Genomic DNA, 7,745 nt, shown 5'->3' on the forward strand with positions numbered 1-7,745 from the left:
AAAGTTAATATGTATCAGAGGGGTAGCCGTGTTAGTCTGAATCTGTAAAAAGCAACAGAGGGTCCTGTGGCACCTTTGAGACTAACAGAAGTACTGGGAGCATAAGCTTTCATGGGTAAGAACCTCACTTCTTCAGATGCAAGTAATGGAAATCTCCAGAGGCAGGTATAAATCAGTATGGAGATAACGAGGTTAGTTCAATCAGGGAGGGTGAGGTGCTCTGCTAGCAGTTGAGGTGTGAACACCAAGGGAGGAGAAACTGTTTCTGTAGTTGGATAGCCATTCACAGTCTTTGTTTAATCCTGATCTGATGGTGTCAAATTTGCAAATGAACTGGAGCTCAGCAGTTTCTCTTTGGAGTCTGGTCCTGAAGTTTTTTTGCTGTAAGATGGCAACCTTAACATCTGCTATTGTGTGGCCAGGGAGGTTGAAGTGTTCTCCTACAGGTTTTTGTATATTGCCATTCCTGATATCTGACTTGTGTCCATTTATCCTCTTGCGTAGTGACTGTCCAGTTTGGCCAATGTACATAGCAGAGCTAGCTTTCTCACTAAGATGTCCCTCCAGGTCAGGACTGAGACAGTGCTAGGGCAGTGGGGAGAAGAATGCTTGTTCTGTAGATAAATAGGAATCAGTCTCCAAGGCTGTCAGTCTGGTACTTTTCCCAACTGCTAATGTCACATTAAAATAGTAGCTGAGGTTTTTATGCCCTTCTACACTTCCTGCAGTATTTCTGATTCTGATCTCAACCCAAACCAGGAAACAACAACTCTCCTCACTGGCAAAGAAATGTAGTACTGGAGCACTCATTACATTTCCAGCCCAAAGGAATTGGGAAGTCTACGCCAAACTTTTTAAGCATGACCCTGCACTAACGTTATTTATGTCCTGTTAAAATGATTTAAAAAAACAGAATGGGAATCAAGAGATCTGGGTTGGGTTCCCAGAATTCACACCACAGGCTTACTGTGTGTCCTTGGGCAAATGACTTAAACCCTCCGGGTGAAATGTTGGCCCTCTTGAAGTCAGTGGCAAAACTCCCCTTGACTTCAATAGAACCAGGATTTAACTGTCATGTTGACATTTCCCCATCTTTGAAACAGGAATATATTACCTCCCTCGTAGGAGTATTATGAAGTTTCAGACATTATAAAACACTGAAATCTTTGGATGAAAAGTTTTATGGGGGAGATTTTCAAAGGAACAAATAGCAGCTAGGTACCTAACTCCCACTGAAAGTTAGTGTAAGATAGTCATCTGATTTTGTGACTTTGAAAAATCTCCACTCTAGTTATTATTTTTCACTTTGGTAAGGCCAGAGATACATACAACATTGTAGTGTTAGTAAAATATGCTAAGTAAAAGTCCCTGTGCAAAGAGCATACAGTCCATAGGCACAAACTGATACAAATTAGAACAGAACAAAGGGGAACTTGGAGTGGAGAGTGGCTTTATAGACATGCTCAGTTTATTAGTAGATAACCATCACCGTCTCCACTAAAATATTTTGACTTTAAACTATATACAAGGTTATGCTAACATTTTTAATTAGCAGTTTGTTAATGAGGGATTTATGACCTCTATTAATAATTAGTTTATTACTTTACAGGAAATTATGCCTGATTTCTTTTCCTTTAAAAAAAAAAAAAAAATTCTACTGAGCAATCATAGACAGTAATTCCTGCCAAGTCACCGTCTGATGGACTAAGAAGTGAATGATTTCCTTTGCAGAGTTAATTTAAGCTTATTATTAAAAAATCAAGTGAAAAAGCAAGTCCTAGGCCAGCGCACTGTAAGCCTGAGCTCTCACAATACAAGCTAAGCCTGTGTCTTGTTAGTGCTATGATTTTTGTTTGAATACATATTTTAGGGGCTGATCAAAGCCCATTGATGCCAATGGCATTCTTTCCATAGACATCAATGTGTTTTGGATCAGCCCTTTAAATAAATTAAAGGGTTAGGGGCTGGCAAGCTATGGCTTATAGTGTTTTTTCATGAGTTTTGATGGAGGACAGGAAGGTGTGATGCTTTCTTGGGGCACTCAGGACTCAGAATCACCTTGTTGACCCACTGCTGGAGTGAGAGAGAGAGAAAGACTTGCTGGTGTTTAACTGGTTGTCAGCTCCCTGACAGCACCACCAGCCTGTCAGTCTCCCAAACACTCTCCTCAGGGCAATGCTAGCCCTCACTTCGAAAATTCACAATAGGTGCACCCCATTCCCTGAGCCTCTTTCAAACGTCCCCCTGTGATATCCAGCCCATCATAGGCTACTCCCAGAAATACCAGGTTTGCTAAGTGGACTGCTTGACTGATTCAACCCAGGATCAGTTCTTGTACAACACCACAGCACTGAGTTATATTTATAGTGAAATAAATTTATTAGCAAAGATTAAGATTATAATAATGTTGCTTTTATACAGTGCCTTTTATCTGAGGAGCTAATCTACTTTACAAAAGTCAATCTATTCAGCCTCCTGGTAACTGTGAGATAAGTCGGTAATATTATTATACACTGCTACCTCGATATAGTGCAACCCGATATAACACGAATTCGGATATAACGCGGTAAAGCAGTGCTCCGGGGAGGGGAGGGGGGCGGGGCTGTGCACTCCAGTGGATCAAAGCAAGTTCAATATAACACGGTTTTACCTATATCGCGGTAAGATTTTTTGGCTCCCGAGGACAGCATTATATCGAGGTAGAGGTATACTTATTTTGTTGAGGAGAAGTGATGGCTTGAAGAGGGACATGACTTCCCCAATGTTATATATCAAGTCAGTATTCCTGACTCCCGATCTGCTGTTCTAAGCACTAGCCACCGCTACCTCCATCCTTTTAGAGACAAACTACTCAGAGCAGATAAAAAACCTGATAGGATGTATGGGACTGCAGATGTCATCCCAGCATTGCACATGCCACAATAGCATTAGTGCAAAAATTGCTGATGGAAAACTGTCTTTTCCTACAGGAAATTAAGCTAAAAAAGATTAACTGGGCAAAGGCACAAAAAGTGCTATTTCTGTAAACAACCAATGTCATTGTTGTCTGAGCTGAAGTGTCGAAAGACACAATAATGTACCAACAGCAATAGTAAAACCCAGCAATTGGCTGGCTTCTAAGGGCCTGGCTTCTAAGTACCTTGCACTGGCCACTGTCAGAAGACAGAACACTGGGCTAGATGGACCTTTGGTCTGACCCAGTAGGGCCATTCTTATGTTCTTATGTTGATTAACATTGTGTTGTTTTATCATGATATGTCCATAATGGAAATGTTGTGTTGTCATAACTATAAAGGGAAGGGTAACAGCCCTCCTGTGTACAATACTATAAAATCCCTCCTGGCCAGAGACTCCAAAATCCTTTTACCTGTAAAGGGTTAAGAAGCTCAGGTAACCTGGCTGACACCTGACCCAAAGGACCAATAAGGGGACAAGATACTTTCAAATCTTGGTGGGGGGAAGGCTTTTGTATGTGCTCTTTGTTTTGGGGGGAGTTCGCTCTTGGGACTAAGAGGGACCAGACATCAGTTCAGGCTCTCCAAATCTTTCTGAACAAGTCTCTCATATTTCAAACTTGTAAGTACAGCCAGGCAAGGCATGTTAGTTTTATCTTTGTTTTCTCAACTTGTAAATGTATCTTTTGCTAGGGTGTTTACCTCTGTTTTCTGTAACTTTGAACCTAAAGCTAGAGGGGGGTCCTTTAGGCTCTTTAAGTTTGATTACCCTGTAAAGTTATTTTTTATCCTGATTTTACAGAGATGATTTTTACTTTTTTCTTTAATTAAAAGCCTTCTTTTTAAGAACCTGATTGATTTTTTATTGTTTTTAGATCCAAGGGGGTTGGATCTTGATCCACCAGGAGTTGGTGGGAGAAAGGAGGGAGGATGGTTAATTTCTCCTTGTTTTAAGATCCAAGGGGTTTGGATCTGTATTCACCAGGGAATTGGTGAAGAATCTCTCAAGGCTACCCACGGAAGGGAATTAGCACTTTGGGAGTGGTGGCAGCGGACCAGATCTAAGCTGGTAGTTAAGCTTAGAAGTTTTCATGCAGGCCCCCACATCTGTACCCTAAAGTTCAGAGTGGGGAAGGAGCCTTGACATGTGTGATGGAGATCTTTTGAGTGCAGAGCCCAGATTCATAGATCCAGCCATAATTTGCTACTAATACAGCCTAAATGGGAGGCTTGTTCACGTTTGAAGTCAGACAGTGTCTTCCTTACTTGGGTCAGAAGCCTCATTGTCTATAAATGGATCGCTTGCTGTTGAGATAGATATTGATCCAGTATTGGGTACCAGTTGGGTAAATCTGTTGCTGGACAGAGCAATACAACAAAAAGATTATGTAAAAAAATTGCAAAGACGTATCTGGGGGACAACAAGGAAGAAGGGAACATTACATACCACATTAGGGGCCTAATGTGCGCAGTGTCCATAAGAATCTGGGTTGTGAAAGAAAGAGTAACACTGAAAAAGTGAGACAAGGGAGAAGCCAATGATGTACTCATTTATCTTTGCACAGTGTGCAGTACAATGCAGTGCATTATTATTTACAGCATTTCCACAGCTTTTAATTTCTCTGGATGTTCCACTACCTGTTAAAAAATAGTTTAAGGTACTAAAACCCCTTTCATTCAAAACGCTCTCTTCTTTAAATTTTTTTATTTTTGTTGGAGTGAATCATTAACTCAGTAACTTCCCCAATTTCAATCACAATTATAGACTGATTTTTTCAGGAAGCAAGCTGAGCAAAAAAGTATCCCAATAGCTAAACTGCATACATTAATCAACTCTAAGATTTAGATCACATGTGTAGTTAACTCTTCTATCTCAGATAAAGAAACAGAGAATACAGACTGATCGTTAGCTCCACTTTCCAAAATGCAAAAAGATAGGATCAACATTGCTCTTCCAGCTGAGACAAGTTATGAGGTCAAAATTTCAAAAGCACCTAAGTTACTTAAGAGCCTAAGACCTATTTTCAAAAGTGATTTAAACACCTGGTACTTTTGAAAATATTATTCAGCAGGCTTAATGTTCTCTGAAATATATAAACGTAGACATTATATACATACATACACACACAGAAACTCACACAACTCTTTGCACAGTGAGGATATTTAAGCTTAGCTAATAACAGTGTGTGTGTGTGTGTGTGTGTGTGTGTGTGTGTGTAAGGGTTAATTGTCTGAGTTCTTGGCCTTGGCCTTCAGTTTCCTTTTGCCAGAAATAATTAGGATGTGGCTGCCTGTTTCTTCCTTCCCCTTACAACTAGGGTGACCATATTTCCCTCTACTGAATATGGGACACCTGGTAAAATTACTCATATTCAAGTGAGTTCAACGGCAATCAATCAGAACTATGCAATACAAACATTCAAATTAGCATCAAGTTGACTGACCCTTTTAAAAAGAAATCCTGTGTAGTTGGATTCCTTTTATTTACCTTCTTATCTGTAGGGCTTTAGGGTTCACGTGGAGAGGGGTGACACACACCGCCTACCCCCCACATACACACACAGAGAGAGGTGACACACATACACACACACTCCCATGCACCTCTCTCACATATGAGGGGTGACCAACGAACCAACCCTCCCATCCATGCCTGGCTGGGCTCCCAGGATAGACCCGCCTCTCCTGGTACTTGGCGCTGTGTCTTCCCGAGGCACCACATGGGGGGACCATGCAGGGTCTCATGCCCCTGCTCTCCAGATTTCTGCCAGGGTTCACACCAGAATGTGGCTAGCAGCAGCCTTTTGGCACTGTGCAGGAGGGAAGGGATATGAGCTGCTTCTAGCCAGAGGGGCAGTGGGAGGGGGGAGGGAGAAAGGGATGACCTGGCCTGTGTCTTTGCAGAGCTCATCTCTTCTCCCCCACCCCGTGTGGCTTGAAGCAGCTTGTCCCTTCCTGCCTGCACAGTGTCAAAAGGCAGCTAACACCTCCAGGCTGCTATTAGCCACTAACATAACCCAGCCACCTCCTGTCCCACAGCTACAGCATGGGCAGGAAGTGGTTAAGCCCTAAAGATTCATTGTGCACCAGGGCCCAGGGAACCTTACTGCAGGGGCTTCAGCGAACCCAGCCAGAGAGTTGGCTCAGCAGAGGAGGGTGCCTAGGGGACGGAGCATCCCTGTGCTCCCTGAGGCAGGACCCGGGGGGAAGGGGGGAGAAGTGAAGAGAGTACTAAGCCCTGGGGGCTGCTGTGGAGCCTGAAGACTTAGGCATAGGTGGGTGTGCCAGGTGTGCCCAGGCACACCCTAATGCAGGGGTGGGAAAATGGCCCCACTCTCCCGGCGCGGCAAGCCGCGGGGTCTGCGCTCCTGGGCTGGAGTGCCCCGCTGAGCACAGCAAGTTGCCGGCCCCTCCCCCGCTGCCATGCTGCCGCGAGTGCAGCGCTCTGGGGGCCGGGACTGCGCGCTCCCCCGGGGCAGTGTTTGGCTCTGCGGGGAGGCAGACACACTCCCCGCTCATCTGGAGCCATGCCGCCACACGCACAGCATTCTGAGGGGCGGGGCTGCCCACTCCCGGGGGCAGCATGTCTGGCTCTGTGCGGAGCCAAACCTGCTGCTAGAAGCCTCATGGTAAGGGGTCTGGGGCTGGGGGGGTTGGATAAGGGGTGGGGGCAGTCAGGGGACAGGGAACGAGGTGGGATCCCGGGGAGGTGGTTGGGGTGGGGGGTCTCTGGAGGGGGCAGTCAGGGATCAGGGAGTGTTGGATGGGGCATGAGAGTTCCGGGGTCTGTCAGGGGGTGGGGGATGGATAGGGGTCAGGGCAGTCAGGGGACAGGGAGGAAGGAGGGTCCTGGGGAGGGGCAGTTAGGGTGGGGGAATCTCTGGAGGGAGTGGTCAGGGGACAAGGAGCTGTGGGGGGGGTTGGATGAGTCAGGAGTTCTGGGGGGGGGCTGTCAGGAAGCAGAGGTGTGGAGAGGGGTTGGGGCAGGCAGGGAGCAGGCAGGGTTGTATGGGTCAGGAGTTCTGGGGGTCCTGTCAGGGGGCGGGGAGTGGTTGGGCGTGGGAGTCCCGGGGGTCTGTCTGTGCGGGGGTGTGGATAAGGGTCGGGGCAGTCAGGGGACAGGTAGGGGGTAGGGTCTTAGGGGGGCAGTCAGGGGACTAGGAGCAGGGAGGCTTAGATAGGGGGTGGGGTCCTGCGGGGCAGTTAGGGGCAGGGGTCCCAGAGGGGGTGGTTAGGGGACAAGGAGCAGGGGGCTTGGGGTTCTGAGGGGGGGCAGTCAGGGGGTGGGAAGTAGGAGGGAGTGGATGGGGCAGGGTGGGTGTGGGGCTAGGGCAGGGCTCCCTGGGTGCACACCCGAATGAAATGTGTAGCGCACGCCTATGGACTCAGGGCATGAACAGGCTGGAAATCGCTTCCCTCCCCATCCCCCCCCCCCCCCCCCCGCCACTCCAGAGCTTAGCTAAGGGGCGGGGAGGCTTTCCTGTGCCAGCGCTGTGTGGTGCTTTGGCACATGCAAGGCTCGGCTCCTCTTGGCCAGCGCCCCGGGCTAGATGGTCTTGGGCTTTCCCAGGGCACTGGCCCAGCCAGAGGCAGTGGGGGAAGGAAGGAGCCTGCTGGCCAGGCTGCTGGTGAGTTGAGCACTCTGACCAGGGGCTGGTTCTCCGCACAGCGCTGGAAGTGGGACACGCCCCACTGGGGGGGATATGGAGGAGCAGCAGGGCTGCAGGGGTGAAGGGGCAAGCAGGGAGAGGACAGTGAGAGGGGGAACACATAAAAGGCCAATGGGTGGGCAGC

This window comes from Malaclemys terrapin, chromosome 7 (genome assembly GCF_027887155.1).
Source record: "Malaclemys terrapin pileata isolate rMalTer1 chromosome 7, rMalTer1.hap1, whole genome shotgun sequence".
Classification (NCBI taxonomy): Eukaryota; Metazoa; Chordata; order Testudines; family Emydidae; genus Malaclemys; species Malaclemys terrapin.